General features: G+C 47.3%; 1 protein-coding gene across 1 annotated transcript in view; it reads left to right on the forward strand.

The window, feature by feature from the left end:
• Positions 1-937: 937 nt before the first annotated feature.
• The window catches only part of LOC142020193 (actin-binding protein WASF3-like), a 44,704-nt gene continuing 24,643 nt past the window's right edge, over positions 938-20,998 (forward strand). Inside the window, exon 1 of the mRNA XM_075007859.1 lies at positions 938-1,074. The gene's annotated coding sequence lies outside the window, so the exon portion shown is untranslated. The remainder of the gene's footprint in view (positions 1,075-20,998) is intronic.

A 20,998-nucleotide genomic window follows, 5' to 3' on the forward strand; every position in this document is an offset into this window, starting at 1 on the left:
CCACTTAAGGCAGGCCTGGGAGTGAGGGGAGGACGCGCTGGCATTACTTCTGCGGTCTGCCTCCCGGCGCGGTGGCCCAAAGGGAGCCCCAATGGAAGTCTGGTTCCTGTTTCTGGACACGGGAGCCAATTCGCTCTCCCCGTTGTCTCTCCCCGAAGCTGGGAAGCTGGCCTGTCTGTTGGGAGCGGCGCGGGCACTGAGCAGGGCACCTCCTAATGCACTAGAAAGGAGAGACAGGAGGCGATCCCGCGGGTAACACCTACCGTGCTACAGTGGAAGCAAGCAGCGGCCTGCTGCTCTCCCGCTCCTAAGCAGCATTTTCCTAGAGGGCTCGGCCTCCCGCCCCGTGGCACCCCAGTGCTGCAGGGAGCAGCGTGACTCGCTCCCCAGGGGGCAGCACGTGCGAGTGCTGCTGAGCCGGCCACAGGGCGGCGGGGCTCCAGGCAGCGGCGCTCTTGGGACAGGAGGGGAGGGGGTGAGAGGGACGCGGAGTGTTTTGGGATCCGAGGGGGACACACCGGGGGGAGGTGGATACCCGGGGGTGGACGGGGCGGCAGAGCGGAGCTGGCGCACGGGGGATGCGGGGGGATGGGGGCGCCCCGCCTTCAGTGTTCATCTCTCCGCTAGTGATGGAGGTGGAAGGATAAAGTTTGCCGGGTTGGTTGGGCTGGGGCGGGGACTCCCCCCTCCCGCCCGGAGAGCCGCAGCGCAGCCAGGCAGGGGGCTGGGGATGCCCAGGGAGAGGAAGAAGAGGGGGCGGCAGCGCTGCGGCCGGCGGGCGGGAAGCGAAGCAGCAGGCTGAGCCCCCTGCCCCCGCTCCAGCCGCCCAGCACGTGGGCTGGCCCCAGCCGGGGGGCGCGGGGCACATGCGCCGTGCGGGCACTGCGGAGCGCCAGGCTGGGCGAAGCTCCCGGGCACACACACGCGCAGAGGCAGCCGCTGTCTCTGCATCCCCGGCTCTGCGCCCGCCTCCCGCGCCTCCCGCGCAGCCAACATGATCGCTCCGGCCGGCCGCCCTGGCTCTCCTGCCGCCCCGCGCTGAGGGCGGCGCCCCCCGCCCGCTGCAGCACGGAGGTGAGGGCGCGCTCGCGGGGGCTCGGCGCTCCGGTACTTGGCCAAGGGCGGCGGAGGGGGGGGCTTCCCGGCCCCTTTGCATGACGCTGCAGCGGTTCTCCAGCCATTTGCGGGGGGGTGCCGGAGGTTTCTCTCCCTACCCGGGGCGCGGGGAAGGGGAGTCGCGGCGGCGCAGGAAGGCTCCGATCCCTCTGCATGGCTGAGCTGGGCGGGCCGGGGATCCCACCCCACTGCACGGCGGTGGCTGGTGAGAGCAGCACGTCCAGCCATTGCTGGCACCTGTGGGGGAGCAGGAATGTCGCATGGGGAAGCGGGAAGGATTCCCCGCAACACCCTCCCGCCGCCCCCGGGGGATGGGGGTGAATCGGGGGTGGGGTGGGACTGCAGAGGGACTCTGCCCTCCTGAAGGGGAAGCCCCGAGGTCTGGATCCGCTGCGCCGGGCTGCGGAGAGCCGTGAGCTGCATGTAGGTGTGTGCCCCAGCATATCCCGGGCCCCGAGCCAGCCCTCCCCCCCATGGCGGGTAGTGGCAGAAAAAACTCACCAACAGCTGCTACGCACAAGCCGAGCGGCAGCCTGGGACTTTATGGCTAAAGTGCTCGGGCTGGCCGAAGGATGGATCGCTCAGGGCTGGCTGGAGTAAATCTGCAGGGCTGCAAGGTGCCTGTCAGATCAGAGGCTCCACTCGGTGGTGGGCCTTGTTTAAGGGCGGGTTTTCACGTCTGGCTGGGCAGAGAGCTCCGGGGTTTGGGCCCAGGGCTCTGGCCTTCAGTAGGGTGCAGGCAGAGAGAGATCAGCACTGATTCCACCGCTCCCGGTGGATAATCCACCGAGGCAGCAGGAGCTGGAAGCTTGCAGGTGAAGTTGACATGCTGAGCGCAGCTGACCCCCAAACGCCTATCTCATTGGCTGCCCTAGGCTGATGACTTCACACTTGTAGAAGCTCCCTCCTTTTCCCACTCTTCTGCCGCTGGGGGGTTTGGAAGTTGAGCTTGAGAGACCTGGAGGATGGGATTGGATGGGGGATGGAGGTGAGGGCTGGGGAAAGCCCTGCTAATCAGGAAGGAACATCAGTATTACGACAGCTGTCAGCTCAGCATGAGATTTTGACCTGCTACCAAGGTGCCCTCATCCTGAGTGTTAGTGAATCTTGAGGCCATAAGTCTAAGCAGGTGTGTACCAGGGTGTGCAGTTTTTAATTTCCTTGCAGGAATCTTTTTAGAGTGACTGGCAGATTTGTGTGTTGTTTTCACCAGGCCTTTCGTTAGCACAATTTCACCTTTCAACTGCACCTGCTGCGTCAGTGATTGTATTGTATGCAATAACATGCCTGTCCTGAGAGATTATGAGGATAGTGTGGGCAGGGGGCAGTGTTGTAGGACAGATTTCAAATTGCTGGTTGCTGGTTTGTGAAATGGGTATTCCAGGAGAATTTTTTTTTTCATTTCCACCTGGCAACTGGCCAAATGTAATCAGCCAAAATGTACAAGCATGCAATAACTCTTGGAAACAGGACCTTCCTGCAGGAATCTCATGGAACCTCACTGTCCATTCTGAACATTTCCAGTGTGCCCATCACCAGGGAGGATACATCAAGGTATAGATTACCCAGAAAGAGCACCTAGGATTCAGCCATCTGTGATTCAGCCTGTCTTTCTTATAGGTAGTTTTTATTTTATAATTAAACTGTCAGGAGATTCTCTGTCTCTTTGTCATTGTTTTAATTTGCTAAAAATGCTGCTGGTTTATGCAGTTCAACACATTGGTTCAGGCACATTTCAGTGTAATTCAGAGGTGCGTTATTTGTTGTTATCTTGTCTACAGTAGCTTTATCACCAGCTTGTCAGCTGTGATGGTAAAGGGTACAGCGTAAGAACATAGACATGCCGATAGAACAGCACTGGTAAAATTAATTCATTTTGTACGTCCGAACGTCAGACCGTCTAGTGCATTCATTAATTTTTGGCTTAGGTTGCTCATGTTCCATGTATTTTGTAGGAGTTGCTGGTCTAATTCAAACACAATGGCAATTGACTTTCTGAAGATTTGTCTCCTGGCCTGCATCTGTGTGTTGTCCCCTAAATAACTCTAGAATTGTTGGCCCAAAATAGGGCTGGTCCATGGGCACTATACATTCGAGATGGAAGGTTAACTTGTACAGAGTATATTGATGCTGTCTGAAAACACCATGCACACCATCAGGAGAGAATTTCAATGTGTCTGGTTGATAGTGCCAGTGGGGTTTACACAGTGGAATTCTTAGCTGCTCTGCTCTTTCATGAGGTGAAGATAGTTCATATAATGGCTGTTGACATCAGGACGCAGCATCTTTTCCTTGGAGCTGTTGTTTACCCAGGCCGCAACTCTCAACAGAAGCTAATGCTAGCCAAGATGATAGAGTATCTGGATCCCGAGAGCTTGGCAAGTTGAAAAAGTAAGCATACGTTTGATCACCATATAAAGCTTTGGGCCCAGTCCTACAAGGTACCACATGCCCTCCATTCCCGAAGTCTTTGGAAATGGGTTGCTTAGAACACTGCAGAACATTGAATATGTCCCTCAATTGGATTGACTGACCAAAGAGCTTTAATTGTTCATGCTGTTCAGTGCTGACACCAGAGAGAATAATGATGTTTTCATCTGGGAAGTTAACAGCAATGAAGTTTGTCCATAAGAGCATCTAGTATCATGGAAGAGCAAGATAACCAGAATGAAAAGCTTTGCAGTAGGCAATAATTTGAAATGAGTGTCAAGAAAGGCATTTGGATAAAGGAAAACATCAGATCCAGTCGCCAGTTGTTCAAAGATTGTCCCTGGGCTTACCAAAGTGCCCTTGATATTGTTGGAGAATGGGTGTGGTTTGGTTTGATAGTGCCTCATGTCCCATAGCACAAAGCTTAGAGAAAATAAGAAGTGTTGTGGTGCTATATAAGCAGTGGCAAAGCTTAAAAGAAGCATTAAAATAACTAACAGTTATTATTGGACCAATTACTGTTATTCAGCCAAAACAGATTCCATGATTTGGCTGCTGCTGATTTCTACAGCACTATACTCTGCAGATAAATAAGACATAGCCCTTCTCCAAGGAGTTTACAATCAAAATTAAACATAGATTAGGTAATGGCTGGAGAAGAGGTAATGGGAAGAGAATGAGGTTCATGATAAAAGATATTACATTTTTTGTTATATCTTCAGCCTGTTGGTTCCATGCTGTATTATGTCAAAATGTGAAGATATTATATTTATAAGAAAACAAAGCTAGTGGAGACTCTGATCTGGAAGGGAAACTGAAAGGGAATGGGTCTCAATGGGTCTGAAGGAGGAGAAAGAGGTTGACAGGTGCAAAAAATCAGGGAGGAGATTGTGTGCTGGGTGGGTGATGTGAGAACGCTTCAGAGAAAGGAGAAATCTATGGGACAGAGAAGGCTAGTTGTGATGGCCAGCTAGAAGACAGAATGTAAAAAGCGATGCAACTGCTCTCTCTAGGCAGCTCATGCTGTGACCACTGCTTATCATACCATTGACAATCATCTTGTTATTTCCTTTTTCTCCTGTTTATTTCCTCTATGTGTTGTTTCTCATTTTATGCTTAAATTGTAAACATTTTGAGGCAGGGACCATCATTTTATAATGTGTTTGTACAGCACCTAACACCATGGGAGCTAGATCCATGACTGGAGGTGCAGGCAACAGTACAAATGATGAAAAATAGAATGATGTTCTGACACGTACTTTTAATAACACTGTTGAATAGTGAATATTAGATAATTCTAAGTAATCTAATGAAAAAAATCCACAAACCCTAAAAGCACAGGGAAAATAGCTAACTGAAAATTTGGTCACCAGTTATGTATTAGGCTCTGATAGCTTCAATCTGTAAAATAACACTTAATGTTGTTCTTTGTGATTTAAAGTAAGAAATATATAATGATCCTTGAATGTTTTGTGTTAGACATGGTGTCTTACAGTGAGCAAGAGGTTAAGCATTTGAGTTTATTATGTCCCTTTCATATATAGGCTTCTGGCTAATAGTTCCTATGATAGAACCTAGTCTTCAATAACTTTTTGATTTAAAAGCAATATAGTCAAGTGTCCTTCCCAGATCTTGACCATTTTACAGAGAAAGAAAGAGAGACCAAATCTAATGTTTATTAATGAACTTGTGCAGCAATGGGAATATGTTTAGGTATGATTTAATGTTACATTGACTTTTACAGGAAAAGTTTCATTTGGAAAAACCTACTCTCCGTTGTTATTAAAGTTAATGGTGTCAGATTTGTTTAATGAATGAAATTAATATTGGTCGAAGATGAGAGACTGACTGTACTGAGACAGAGGTATGCTCTCTACCAAGAGACAAAACAAGCATTAGCCTCAAAGTTGCCTCATCCACACTCTGGGATTTGATATTTGTAGCTCAGTCTTCCTAGTTCACTCATTTTTTGGCTTCTATGCTATCAAACATTTAAGTGATATGATGCTTTGTATATTGGACAGACTTCTAACTCCCTTAGACAAAGGGTTAATGGGCACAAAACACACATCAAAACACTCCAGATCCACAAACCAGTTAGTCAACATTTTAATGGAATGGGGCATTCTATTAATGACCTAAAGGTATGTGTGTTACTGAAAAAGAATTTTCGCACCGTTCTTCAAAGGGAAGCAGCCAAGCTGGCTTTTATATTCAAATTCGGCACATTAACACATGGTTTAAATTGGGACAGGAACTTTCTGAGTCACTATGGCTACGTCTACACGTGAAGCCTACATCGAAGTAGCCTATTTCGATGTGGCAACATCGAAATAGGCTATTTCGATGAATAACGTCTACACGTCCTCCAGGGCTGGCAACGTCGATGTTCAACATCGACGTTGCGCAGCACCACATCGAAATAGGCGCAGCGAGGGAACACGCCACAGTAGCACACATCGAAAAAAGGGTGCCAGGCACAGCTGCAGACAGGGTCACAGGGCGGACTCAACAGCCAGCCGCTCCCTTAAAGGGCCCCTCCCAGACACACTTGCACTAAACAGCACAAGATACACAGAGCCGACAACGAGTTGCAGACCCTGTGCATGCAGCATGAATCCCCCACTGCAGCAGCAGCAGCCAGAAGCCCTGGGCTAAGGGCTGCTGCACACGGTGACCATAGAGCCCTGCACAGGCTGGAGAGGCAGCGTCTCTCAACCCCCCAGCTGATGGCTGCCATGGAGGACCCCACAATTTCGACGTTGCGGGACTCGGATCGTCTACACGGTCCCTACTTCGACGTTGAACATCGAAGTAGGACGCTATTCCGATCCCCTCATGAGGTTAGCGACTTCGATGTCTCGCTGCCTAACGTCGAAGTTAACTTCGAAATAGTGCCCGACGTGTGTAGCCGCGACGGGCGCTATTTCGAACTTAGTGCCGCTACTTCGAAGTAGCGTGCACGTGTAGACACAGCTTATAGGGGCTCGTCTGCAAACTTGGCTTAATCTAATTCTTGACTTCCCCCCCACCTCTCCACTCTCTGATTTGCTCACCTTGATTATCTTCTTCTGATTTGTCCTCCTTGCTTACTGTTTTTGGTTCTCTGTGCCTTAAATATGAAGTCTGTTCTGGTCTGGCTATGGTCTGAAGAAGTGGGTCTGTCCCATGAAAGCTCACCCAATAAACTATTTGGCTAGTCTTTAAAGTGCTACTTGACTGCTTTTTGTTTTGGTAGTGTATAGACTAGCACGGCTTCCTCTCTGTTACTCTTCCTTTAAGTCAGTGACCTGCTCTGGCTCCTGTGCCTAATCACATTTGCCTCCTAGATCCTCTTCCTTTCACAGTTGCATGAAAGATGTGTTACAGAGGTGGGACGGAGGGAGACACCCAAGGTTAAACAAGAACCTGCAGTAGAGATGGGAGTTGAAGCTGGGTCTTCTGTGCCCAAATTAGTACCCTAAACACCATGCCAGCCTTCCTCCTCAGCAGTGTTCCATTTTGATTGCAGGTGAAGCACATTGTTGGGGATGCTGCCCAACTCATATCTATACTTTATTCAGCACTAGGGAAACACAATGACATTTAGAGATGGCAGTAAATAAAATGCACTTTATTCTTTATTGACTTAATCTTGGCGCTGCTGGGTTAAGAAAATAACAGGTTAACTTAATGAAGATGTGTGTGTTTGTCCGTCGCATAAGTGGAGAGCATGTTTTATTATTCAAACCACATTTAATAATCCGTGGCCAGAAGATGATTTTGGAGGGATACCACCTGTAGGGTTTTCTGTCTTTGATCTAGATTGTATATAAATGTAAAATGATAACTTGCATGGCTGTTGATTAAAAAGTAGTGAAAAATATGGAACTCAGATTTCTTCTGCCTTAACCGTGTACTGAATGTTTAATCCTGTGGTCTTTATTCAGTCCTATTGATCAAGTGGACATGTGTCCTTTGAAAAATCACCACCCCAACTGATGCAAACTGGCATCCTTGTTTGGAGTCTCCTCAAAGAGTAAAACACGAGGCTGGCCACTTGGCATGGACATGGAATCACGTGATTCTTCCACATTAGGGTTGCAGCATGTTGCCAAGAAATGGTGGGGAAAGCAGTCCTACATGTGGTCTGTGGATAAATGGAGACCTTCTGTCTGTGGGTCTATCAGTCAGGCATTTTTATCAGGCTTACAACTCATGAAACTTTAAATCATGAATCTGCTTGTATAAATAAAAGTCCCCTGGGTGCATTGTGGATTGGTTAATGAGGCAGGACCCTTCCAATATGGTAGCTGGCTAGTCAACTTACATCTACCAAGTTACTCTGTCCAGCTGTTCTGATAGCAGCATAGACTTGGTCTCCTTTTGCATTGCTACCATTTTAAATCCATTTCCCTATTCTATGTCCAGCAGTCTCCTCCTCAACTCTATACAGCTCAGCCAAGGGCCTCAAGAAAGTCTGGAGAAACTAACTGAGGCTCTTCTCGTAATAATGCTGCTGGGTCAATACTTAGATGGAAAGCTCAGCAACGTGTGCTGTATTTATGCATGTTGCTATCCCTAGATCATAAAGGCAGTAGAAGGCAATTGGAAAAATGACAAAGGGGCAATACATTAAAATACGTTTTGTTTTAGGTAGTGCAAAGGGTTCAAGTGTTCTGAGTAGGTGCTCATTAATTCGGAGATGCCATTTATCCAGGGTCTAGCAATCTGTAAGTTCGTTTACAATTCGCTTCCTTTCCCAGTTGTTCCTCCTATGCCTTGAAAACCTTTAATCTTTGACTGTTGGGGTCCTTTTTGTCTCTACTGTCCAGTGTGTAACCTTCCCTCAGATTTTTTTTGCTAATGCTACTAAAGCAGAGATTCCATTCAGTCTCACAGGAGTTAGTTTCATTCTCATCTCCTTCTCCTGTCCTTTCCCTCACCCCACAGGCTGGCTTTTTGTATCTTTAAATATTTAAAGACTGTCTTGTGTTTTTTCTTTCATTAGAACTTGGTCCTGCAATTTTTACTCCCCAAATACTTCTACTGACTTCCCTGGGACTGCCTGTATGAATGAGGACTGCTTGGGTGAGGAAGGACTGTGGGAACTAGCCCTGAGCCTCCTTGTTATTTGCAACTCTTTTCCTTTCTCTTTCCCAGGATTAGAGATATTCAATATACTGCCTCATTTTCTTGAACTACTCTGGTTTCTGGCATTAGTCCAGTACTCTGGGGGTTTTTCAGCACTACTCTAAGACTGTGATTCCAGGCAGTACTCTAATACTCTGGTTCTGGGAAGCGTGTCTAATATTCTGTTTCTGGTTCCTGTCAGAACTCTTATATTCTGGTGGCACCTCTGATACAGTAAGTGTCTAGCCGTGCCAGTCAGTTGCAATAATGGTCCAAGGTAGGCAAACTGATGGAAATGAAATGAGAGCTGACCCTGAAGCTTTTGCCTAACTCAGTCTGACACCTGTGGTTACAATTTTTGCCCCCCCCATTTTCGGTGAGCTAGGTTTTGGGCACCTATATAAGCCTCTGGACCTTTGGAGGTTCCCCCCAGAACAGTGTACGGTGCAATCACCAGCAGATTACCAGGTTGCTCCCAAAACAGAGTGTCTTCAATTATGTTCTGCATACTGTATCTCTTTATCTTGAGTTAAATGTGTTTCCCTTGGTTGTTCAGTACACCTGTTGAACTGGAAAGGGAGCTTGTAGCAGAGCTGCTCTTGATCACATGCTCTCCTTTGTTTAATGTAATGTCATTAACCTCTCTGATTACTTGCTTGTTGGCTGCCTTTCAGTCTGGTATTATTGGGACTCCCACTCTGAAGTTCAAGTGGTGCAGTGCTTTAGTGCATGAACTTCATCTCTGGAGACTAGGGAACAGATCCATGAGCTCATCCTCATTTATCAGTGTTGCAAGTCCATTGTTCACTTTACAAGGCTCCTTTGTACCTGACTGTCTGCCCTTAATTGTGCCCCATTGTTGGAGTGGTAGGAGGTGCTCTTGGTCATGATAAGGGGTGTTGTCGGAGCTGACTAGGAATCGCTGTGTTTTGTCTTTCTGTATTAAGTGTGACTCAAGCTGTGGGTTGCTCACTTCCACAAACACTCAGCAGGTGGGAGAATTTTTTTCCTTCCCGTTTCATTCAGCAGTAGTGGGTATGTTTCTAAATCCCTTTACAGACATCTCCACTTAAGTCCACTCACCATCAGCCCTCCTCTTTGCCAAGCCATCCATGACAAATAAGGCTCAGCCTTTGTGATTGCATACCTCCTTGTCTCATGAGCTACATTTATCCATTGATGTGAGGAGCCAGGTTCCAAGTTACAGCAAAATGATTTCTTGTGCTTCACAGATTTACAACATGGTTCCCATACTTCTGTTATTGTTGACACCTCTGAGGAGTCTGTGAGAGCTTCATCTGTTTCCTCTGCCAGGATGAAGAGAGAGTTGATTTTTTGTTAATGCTTGGAAGTGGTGGAAATAAATCTGGGGCCTGTGCATCCTGCCCAAGGGAGGACTTGCTGCATACAAGGCAGATTAAACCATCGTCCAACCTGAGGGCTAGGCTGGGAGGTCTCTTGCAGCCTAGAGGCTTCACCTCAGTGAAATGGAACAGATGCAGGCGCACAACCTCCAGGAACGCCAGTTCCCACGGTGTAAGAGTGACTTGTTTTTTCATCAGGGTATAGCTCACTGGAACCTATAATCTCTGTGGGCTGCACCTCAGCATTATGGGACATTCTAGGTTTACTGGCCACATGCTGCAATCCCAGCTCTGTGAGAACAAGTGATGAACAAGGGTTTTTACGGAAGGCTATGGCACAGAGTAGCAGGAGCAGAGACTGAGTAGTTAGGAGAATCAAAAAATACAAGAAGCCAGGTCCTCAACTAGTACATACTGGCATCACTCCGTTAAAGTCAGTGATTTACACTTGCTCAGGATCTGGCCTCTGAGTGTATAAAATATAGTTAAGTAGAGGAATTAAAGGGAAGTAACATGTAGTTGAAGTGGAAATGAGCTAATTATAGCAGTCCAAATCTTGGATGAAAGGTCACATCCATGGATATAATCTAAAGAGTAGGAGGTTATTTAACTGCCATAAAGCATCAAAGGATCTCTCTTGGGCATTCTCACTTAGAAGGTGAAGGCACAATTTTTCAAAGCTCTGATTTTGGCAGACTCAGTTTGTGGTTGCCCAAATCAAGGCATTTTAAGAAGCGTTGAACTCTCACAAGTCCAGTTAAAGCTCCTCAGCAGCAGCTTTGAGAACCCTGCATCTCCAAAAATCAGGTCTCAGATGTCTAGAGCTCAGAGCCCAAAATCTGACACTCTCGCTGTAAAAGCCAGTGATGAGTGCACCTCAGAAGATGCAGCTCAGATAACCACCCCCAAGCTTAAATCTTCATGCAATGCACTTAGTTTTGGGTGGGCATTAGGCAGCTTATGGATTTTTGCAACCAATGAAAATGTTGAGGTTTGTTTTCTGCTGGAGAGGTATTTGTGAAAATGTTTCTGAAATCTAGTGCACTCTCTGATGTAAGTGCCAGGCCCCTGTTAGATTCAGTGAGTGCAGAGCAAACTATTGCATCTCCCAGAACAGAAACAGCTTGGGGAGGTCAATGTAAATGACACAGCTGAGATGCCAAGAATGTTTGACGGATGCATTATGGAAACTCTCATGCGGTACTCAAGGAAGCAGCAATGTATCGCCTAGAAACAATTATCTTCCAGTAACCATAAGAATGGTGACTCTTATCTGGTCATGACAGCTCTGCGAGAGTCATTAGGACTATCTCTGGCACAAAACATTTTTCAATATGGGAAGTTTTCAGAGTTATTGATCAGATCAACAGAGCAGAGAGAACTTTGCCATCTCTGCATGTGCATGAAATTCATAGTTTCCAAAGTTCTAAGGAGGCCATACCCTAAGCTGTGTATTCAGTGTTGACCCAGGCAATCCCTGTTAAATTTGGTGGGTCTGATTCTCCTCTCACATTAGATTTGGAACAGCATAACTCCATTGGTTTTCTGTGGCTTATTCCTGATTTATATTGGTATCAGTAAGGGGAAAATGAGATAAATCGGATCTTAACTCGAGTGACTGAAATCAGAAAGTGGCCTAGCATGTCAATAGAACAAAGATAAAGAGAAACATTACTCTAGAAATAACACCCCATAATTCTAACAGACGTTAGGTACTGGTGAAAGGACAAACAGCCTTTGATCTCTAGCTCATTTCTTCAAAGCCAGCCCAAACCAGTCATAACTAAAAGTCATTCCCATCTGTTTGCTATTCAGTGGCTTTTCTGAGTGAGTTAGTGGATTACCGGCTAGTTCGTCATGGGAAGATGTCCAAATCACCAAGACGACCCTCACAATTCAGACTAGTTGCCCACCCAAAGAACAAGTATTCAGTGAGCCAGGGAAAATGGTCTCCTTTTCTGGTCAGAACTCTGCCACGTGGAACAGACATACTTTGCCTGTGAAAGTGAGGTGTGGCAGCAGGGCTGGGATAGATTTTGTAGAGTCTCTGAGGTGAGGCTAAACATTAGGCATTCAGCGTGCAGGAGGGGGCTGTGGGTTAAGGCATGAGTGGGTATGATCCCTGATTCCCCAGCTTAGCACTCAGTGCAGATAATGGGGACTGCCTAGCCAGGAAAACACTGCTAGACCCTGTGTTTGCAGTTTTCAGAGACAGAAATGTTTCCCTGATTTCATTTTCTCCTGAGTTTGGTCAGTAGCTGTCACCACCAAGTGAACACAATATCCTTTTCAGGAAAGAAATCACTTGGCATCTCTTCCCTGAGGGACAAAATCCCAACCTTCCTTACCCAAGGATTTGGAAAGAAACAGCAAGAGTACCCCACAAAGAACAATGAAGGGATCTGGGAGCCTTTTGGTAATGTGTCTGTGGCCAGGCATGGAGTTTTAAGCCCCTGTAGGACACAGAGAGTCAACCAGTACTTGTTAACAAGGGAAAAATGCTTTTATTATTAAAACAAGACTATTTTTGCAAGCATAATAAATGGCTTGGTGTTAAAAAATCATGAATTGAAGCAAAGCACAGGGATTTTTCCATAGGTCAGATTCTTGGTTACAGGAGAGAACAAAAGTAACACTTAACCATCTCAGATGTAATTTCCAGACCCCAAGGAAGGAAAACAATAAACCTTATATGACTACCTAAGCTTTTTCCTACTTACACATTTTGATAAGCCCAGGGAATCTGTTTTGGAAGAGGTTATTTCTTCCCTCTGATTCCGAAGAGATCTCTCTGTGTTTCTCTGTCTCTAACAAAGGAGTTGCTGCTGTAATTCGGTTTTAAGTTTAAATGTTTCTGTTAGCTCCTCTTGACTCTTTGCCATATTCCCCCCAAACTCCCTCCTTCAGAGGCAGGTTAGCTTAATCCTTATCTAGCTCTCCTGGTAAGTTTAGGCTTCTCTTCACAGCTTTCATTCATAACATGGGGTGAGGGCTTCAACTGGGGGGTCAGGCCTCTGGGGTGGGGCTGTGGATAAGGCATTTGTGGTGTAGGAGAGTGTTCCTTTTAGAGGTCAGTGAGTCTGGAATGTGGAAGCAGGCTTGGGACAGGAGTTTGGGGTGCAAGTGTGGAGTCTGGGAGGAAGTTAGGGACTATGGGTGTGGGAGGTGGTTCGTGGCTGGGGATTAGAGCGCAGACTTGGGAGGGAGTTAGGGTGTGCAAGGGGACTCAAAGGTGGGGCAAGAGGTTAGGATACAGGGTGCTTACCTGGGACAGCTCCCATTTGTGGTGTGGAGACAAGTGGCTCCATGTGGCCTGTGCTTGCCTGCAGGCACCACTCTCCAGAACTCTTATTGGTCATGATTCCCAGCCAATGGGAGCTGTGTTGGTGGATCTGCTAAGCAAAGGCAGTGTGGGGACAGAGCTTCCTGGCACTCACACATGCATGGCTCCAGCCCGAGGGGTGGGGAGGAGGACAGCAGCATGTCGTGCCACCTCCCCCACCCCTGCCAGGTCAGGCTGACCCAGAACATAGGGATTTTGCGACTGCCGTGAGGTAAGCAGTGAGGTGGCAAAGTTTGCAGATGACACCAAGTTGTTCAGGACAGTCAAAAGCAAAAGGGATTGTGAAGAACTACAAAAAGATCTCAGCAAACTGAGTGATTGGGCAGCAAAATGGCAAATGAAATTTAATGTGGGTAAGTGTAAGGTAATGCATGTTGGAAAAAATAACCCAAATTACACGTACTACATGATGGGGTCAAATTTAGCTACGACAGATCAGGAAAGGGATCTTGGAGTTATAGTGGATAGTTCTCTGAAGACATCCACGCAGTGTGCAGCGGCAGTTAGTAAGGCAAATAGGATGTTAGGAATTATTAAAAAAGGGATCGATAATAAGACAAAAGATATCATACTTCCCCTATATAAAACTATGGTACGCCCACATCTCGAGTACTGCGTGCAGATGTGGTCTCCTCACCTCAAAAAAGATATATTGGCATTAGAAAAGGTTCAGAAAAGGGCGACTAAGATGATTAGGGGCTTGGAACGGGTCCCATACGGGGAGAGGCTAGAGAGACTGGGACTTTTCAGTTTGGAAAAGAGGCGATTGAGGGGCGATATGATAGAGGTATATAAAATCATGAATGGTGTGGAGAAAGTGAATATAGAAAAATTATTTACCTTTTCCCATAATACAAGAACTAGGGGACACCAAATGAAATTGATGGGTAGTAGGTTCAAAACTAATAAAAGGAAATTTTTCTTCACACAGCGCACAGTCAACCTGTGGAACTCCTTGCCTGAGGAGGCTGTGAAGGCCAGGACTCTATTAGGGTTTTAAAAAGAGCTTGATAAATTTTTGCAGGTTAGGTCCATAAATGGCTATTAGCCAGGGATAAAGTATGGTGCCCTAGCCTTCATAACAAGGGCAGGAGATGGATGGCAGGAGATAAATCACTTGATCATTGTCTTCTGTTCTCCTTCTCTGGGGCACCTGGCATTGGCCACCGTCGGCAGATGGGATGCTGGGCTGGATGGACCTTTGGTCTGACCCAGTATGGCCATTCTTATATTCTTATGTTCTTATGTTCTTATGTGTCTCTTAACCCAAGTCCCTAGGTTGCAGGCCCTAAAGCCCCTTCCTTAATCTGGCCCTGCAAGGCAGCAAGAAGAGTTGAGGTAAATATTACTCAAGTGGTGCCTACCCATTGTCTCAAAACAATTTGACCAGCTCAAATGAGATATATAAAATAAGCCACCCTTACAAATAGTTTGCAAGAGCTATTCTAGATGAACGGTCAGTCTGTATGTAGGGGGGGAACAGGTAAAATGCATTGGCAACTTAACTGGACCACAGAGACAACAACACTGCACGCTGTGGTATTGTGGCCTGGTGGCATCACACAGTATGCAATTAGAAATGCTAAATGTAATCCTCTGCAGCCATCAGTGTCCTTATGGGGGGTGAGAGCAGAGTGCAAACACCCTGTTCTGGACAGGACATCTGGCCAGTCATGATGGCTGTAATCCAAGGTGTTATTCACTTGTGAAATCTGCAACAGACACTGGAAAGATAATGTAACAGTGCCATTGAAACCATGTGAGATTCCTGGCTCAAGCTTAGCACAGATCTGTTTAAATTGTACAGGAGACGTGGAAGCTCTTTTCAAGGGCCACCAGCCCGATTTTTGCAATACTGACTTGATGCACAGTGGGACAAGTCTACACTAGAATTTGTTCTTCAGATTTCTCACTGTCACTACCACTGATGGGAGAGCTAGCAGGTGATGTTTTCAGCACCATATTGTGTAACTCTGCCCGGCACAGGTCCAGCCAACGTGGTGGTGGAAGGATTGTAGTGTTGCCTGTGTTACGGCTCCCATCATTGCTAATGCCAGTGAGAAATGTAAGGACAGGAATCTAAGAGTTAAATCCATAGCATGTGTGTGGGGCTTGGTCTCCCTTGGAATTTCTACCGCTCGTAAACCCTCCTCTCAGAACCAAGCTGTGTGTTCATAAATACATTGAGCTGTAACCAGTGCTTGGTTTGTAATGAAAAAGGTGCTGGATCTCAATCAATTTTTTTACTTACAGATGCATCAAGCCCAGAGGTGCCAGGGCTATGAACTGCTGAGGGGTGCTGGGCCTCAACCATGACAATGCCTAGCAGGCATTAAGCACCGGCTGTAACCCTGGTGCTTTCCATGCTGGCAGCCACACAATGGCTCCAGGGGACGTATAGCTGTACAACTGCGGTATCCAAAGGACTTGAACAATTACTTAAGAGCAACCTAGCGATGGGATCAAAAGGGCAGTTGTGGACGTGTTTTGCCTGCAGTCGCTGGATTCTGTAGGCAGCCCTGGGTACAGTTGCCTCTCTGATGAAGCAGAAATCAAGCCTCAGAACCTTCCAGGGCTGGCACATTTCCTAATCTGAATTGCCAAATGAGTCTGAGGAGAAAAGCAGGAGGACTGGGATGTCCTTTTCATCTTTTCAGGGGCATAGGTGGCTGAATGGCTGTGATTGTTTGGTAATAAACTGCTGCTTGCTCTTGGGGACAAGGTATTAGGGGCTCCTTTCCTCACTCTGTGTCTGGCCCTTTCTCAGGGAGAATACATGCCAGCTGCCAGCCTTTCCTTTGACTGCTAAGCCACAGCAGCTTCAGCAGCAATCCCATGTTTTATAGGGTTGGGAGAGGCTGCAGTAGTAAATCCAATCAGCTATAAATCAACAGCTGATCCCACTCAAGTTGTGGTACTCCTCCTGTGGTCATAGGCTCTGTCTGCGCTAGGCAAAAAGATGTCCCAAGAAGTCATTGCTCCACCTGAGGCTCCGTATTCCTCCCCTCAGGCTTTTGGGCTTCGTAGGAGAACCTGGGACCCCCCTCTATTTCTAGTTTCCAACCAAATGGCCTTGTATTAAGCAAATAGATGCAGTACACTGCTGGTTCCCTGGGCTGCTTCCTAGGTCTACGCCCCATTGAGCTGCAGCACCACAGCTTGTGCTTAGCGTTGCCTTGTTTTGGGTCTCAGCTGCTAGCTTCTCCCTAAATTTTCCCCAGCTTCTCCTTTCTGTGCTGAACTAACCCCTCTTCCACCACTGAAATGGGACACCTCAGACAGCCCAGTACAGAGGTACTGCAGTCTGACCTAGCTGCATCTGAGATGCTCAGAATTGCCAAAGGGGCTACTCTTCCTTTCATCCCAGCCCTGCAACTGGCATGCCTATATTAAGAGGGGACCCATAATGCTGGGTACATTGATTTTGCACTGCTCCTGTCTAGGGTGAATACACCCATGGGTCAGGGCAGCTGCTTTGCAACCCTGTGTGCCACTGAGTGTAACAGGACTACTAGGATGTGGAATATGGTCTCTTGTATTCTCTCACATTACAACTCTCCCAGACTCATTGCAAGCATAATATTGCTTTACTTTGCATGCAGTGCTTGACAAGGGGTTTCTGTACAGCATGGATAGCAAATATTGCAGCCGCACTGATTCAGGAGCCTCTCCTCAACCATAACGCACTGTGTCCCATTTGGAGACCCCCCAGAAGGCCATACCCCTGTGAACTGTGCTGAGAGTTTTGGGGTAGGTGTTTCAGAATGTATTGCTGTGTCAAAACAACAAACATTGCATAGAATCATAGAATATTAAGGTTGAAAGAGACCTCAGGAGATCATCTAGTCTAGGCCCCTGGCTCAAGGTTCTCACATCTGTTTGAACTGGAAAGGAGACATGCTGCTTTGGTCCAAGGATATGCTCCTTTGGTCCCCCAGGCAGGACCAACCCCAACTAAATCAGCCCAGCCAAGGCCTTGTTAGGCCTGCCTTTAAAACCTCTAGGGATGGAGATTCCAGTACTTCCCTTGACAAACTCATTCCGCTGCTTCACCATCCTCCTGGTGAAATCGTTTTTCCTAATATCTAACCTACACCTCCACTACAAATTGAGATAATTCTTCCATGTTCTATCATCTACCACCACTGAGAACAGCCTATCTCCATTCTCCTTGGAGCACCCCTCAGACAGTTGAAGGCTGCTATCAACCCTCCCCGCCACCCTCTGGACTCTCCTCTTCCGCAGACTAAATAAGTCCAGTTTCTTTGGCCTTTCCTCACAAGTCAAAGCACCAGCCCCCTAATGGTTTTTGTTGCCTTCCACCAGTCTCCAATTAGTCTATATCTTTTTTTGTAGCAGGGGGCACAAAACTGGCCACAGTACTCCAGATGTGGCCTCACTAGTGCTGAAGGGGGAGGGGGGGAGTAATCACTTGTCTTGATCTGTTGGCCGTGCTCCTATTTATGCAGCCCAGTATGCCGTTAAACTTCTTGGCCAGGACAAGAAAAACAGTTTCCTTGCCCCAGCAAAGAGACAAGCAAAATAGCAGGCCGAGTCAACCAGATGACTTTGCAAAGGTTTCCTCACTGAGATATCAAGTTCCTAAGCCTGTGCACCTGGGAATGAGCTACCTTCCCTTCCCTATTAAACTAGTTTCATGTTAGAAGAGTTACATGTTTTTGCTCTCTTCTGTCTTTGTAGCAAGATGTGAAGTAGATTCATGGTACAGTATGCAGATGCAAACCGTCAGTCTGTTATCTTGCCTTGAACACTAACTGATGCGTAAGACAAAAGTGCCTTCCCACCCTTCCTTCAAGACCAGATGCTCTCCTAATGGATAAATCGGGATTCCATCTTGGCTGCAATGAGTGATCAGGTTATGATCTGAAGCCCAAGATTTCACTCCTCCTAATTTAGTATCTTCAGCTTCATCATTGGTTTATAAATAAAGTGGTGCCAACGGGTAGTTGTCTTGACTCAGTGGCGATGCTATAAGCTGGACGGTGAAAGAAGCTACGAACTGTAATGTGTTCACAGTTACAGGTACAGCAGAGGCACATAGAGAAGTTGTTTCTTTCAACTCAATGAGCCTGTTGGTGAAATTTGACTCCTAGCTCCAAAGGCCTTTTTCAGGTCTCGTACTGGTGAACCTCCAGAGTGACTCCAGTAAGTCCATAAAGGGTCACTGGTGTAATAGAGAGGAAAAGCAGGGCTTCTGCCTTTATGTGCATGAGGTCCAGCAAACTGATAGCCAAGGATTTCATCCACTAGCCTGAGTTGGTGGTCTTAGCAAATAGGTTCATTCAATCCTGTGAGCATGAAATTGCCCACAATGAAAACCTCCTGCTATTATAATCCTGTTGGATACTAAATTCTTTTCGCTCCTATTGCCATCAGTGGGAACTGAGGGTGCTCAAGACTTAGCAGAATCAGATCCATTGTTTCCAGGTTCCCAGATGCCAGACGCTGACACTTGAGAAGCTCATGTTAGGAAGCATATTGGGAAATTGACTTAAATACCCGAGTTTAGTGTAGCAGCTTCTGGTGTTGGCTAATTGCTGCTCCACAATGTGTAATACAGTTGCAGAGCTTCTAATGAGATTCTGAAGTAAACAAGGCTATTAGGTTAATTTGCAGGATGAAAGTGTGCAGGAGCAGGCTGCTGAAACACTGAGTGTGAGATCAGTCTGCAGGGCTGGGATCTGCTCTGAAGCCAGCTCTGGATGACAGCCATGCAGTGACTGCTGGTGGAACTGCCACTTGCCGGGCCGGGTCCTGTGCTGGCACAGATTGGCACAGGGCCGTCGGCCAAAATGGAACTACGTTGATTTATATGAGTGGAGGGTCTGGCCCTTTGTTTGTGATTGTACAATGCTCACAGGTGTCCTGGGCATTGCACTAAGAGTAGGTAGACGGGGGGCCTTGCCCCAAGTAGCCCCAGTATACGTGATGGGCAAGGATGTAAGCTACAGTAGTTGTGGGGAAGGAGGGAAGGATTCAAGTGGCAGAAACAGGGTAGTCAGTCCCCACGTGATTTAGTTGTGGCATCTCAGGCATCTTTGCCAGCACTGAGGGGAGACTGTTCCAGATTGAAGGGAAATTTGGACTGTGTTTCTTCCACTTCCCTTTCTGACCCCTCCTCTTCCTGCTGCATTGCCCTGTCTGGGAGCGAACTTGCGACAGTAACAGCCCCTTGCCTCAGGGCTCCATGCTGCCAGGGATCCTTGTTGCCAGCACCTCCTGCAGGCCATCTACCTCTCCCCAGGATGGCTCACCCCTCTGGCCGAGTCACACGGAGTACAGTGCCCTCCCAGGGTAGCACACACCTCCTGCTGAATATTTCAATGCAAACAAGTCTCCGCTGCCCCTCTTGGGCTATTCTTAAGCCCATCCATTGAGACCAGTCTTCAGCTCCACCTGAGGTTCCATATTCCTCCCTTAAGGCTTGCAAGCCCCTTTTGGGCTTCGTAGGAGAACCTGGGACCCCCTTCTATTTGTAGCTTCCAACCAAATGGCCTTGTATTAAGCAAATAGATGCAGTACACTGCTGGTTCCCTGGGCTGCTTCCTAGGTCTACACCCCACTGAGCTGCAGCACCACAGCTTGTGCTTAGCGTTGCCTTGTTTTGGGTCTCAGCCGCTAGCTTCTCCCTAAATTTTCCCCAGCTTCTCCTTTCTTTGCTGAACTAACCCCTCTTCCACCACTGAAATGCTTCTAACTAACCCTACCTCAGGAAGTCCCTGCAGGAGCCTCCTCTGATCCTGAGGGACCCTTCCTCTTGGTTGCTTACCTGTACAAGCTCTGCCTCCAGGCTCCTCCCACCCCAGTCTCCCCTGCACTCTCTGGCTAGGTTCACACGTCAGAAAAAGATTTGCAGCACTGCTGGGGCTACATTGGTTCAACTGACTCTGGCGCATGGGGTGATACCATTGCAGCGTAGGTGTTCTCAGTTGGGCTGGAGCCTGGACTCTGAGGGTCAACCCCAGATCTCGTAGCCCAGGCTCTGGCCCAGGCCCAGATGTCTACACTACTATTTTTAATCTCACAACCCAAGCTAGAATCAGCTGCCCTAGGCACTCGGATTCAGTGGTGCAGGTTTTAATTGTGGTGCAGATGTACCCTTAGGGGTTCTTTCCACAGTAGAGTTTTCCGTCTCTCTCTTTTGCAGTTTCCCTCCCTTCTGAACCAGAATGGCTGTACTGAGTCAGATCAATGGCCCATCCGTCTCAGTATCGGGTCTTCAGACAGTGGGCGGTGCCTGAGGCTTTTCAGGAAATGTACAGAACATGGCAATTTCAAGTGATCCAGCCTCTGGCTGTCTAGTCCCAGCTTCTGGCAGTGGGAGATTTAGGGACACCTGCACATGATGTGTTATGTCTGTGACCATCTTTATTAATAGCCACTGATGGAACTATCCTCCAGGGATTTATCTAATTCTTTTTTAACCCAGTTCTGCTTTTGGCCTTCACAACAACCCTTGGCAATGAGTTCCACAGGTTACCTATGTGTTATGTGAAGAGATATTTCTTGATGTGTGTTTTAAACCTTCTTGATGTTAATTTCACCTGGTGGCTCCTAGTTCTTATGTTACAGGAAGGGGAAAATAACAGTTCTCTATTAATTTTCGCCGCAC

Source organism: Carettochelys insculpta, chromosome 13, assembly GCF_033958435.1.
Source record: "Carettochelys insculpta isolate YL-2023 chromosome 13, ASM3395843v1, whole genome shotgun sequence".
NCBI classification, from domain to species: Eukaryota; Metazoa; Chordata; order Testudines; family Carettochelyidae; genus Carettochelys; species Carettochelys insculpta.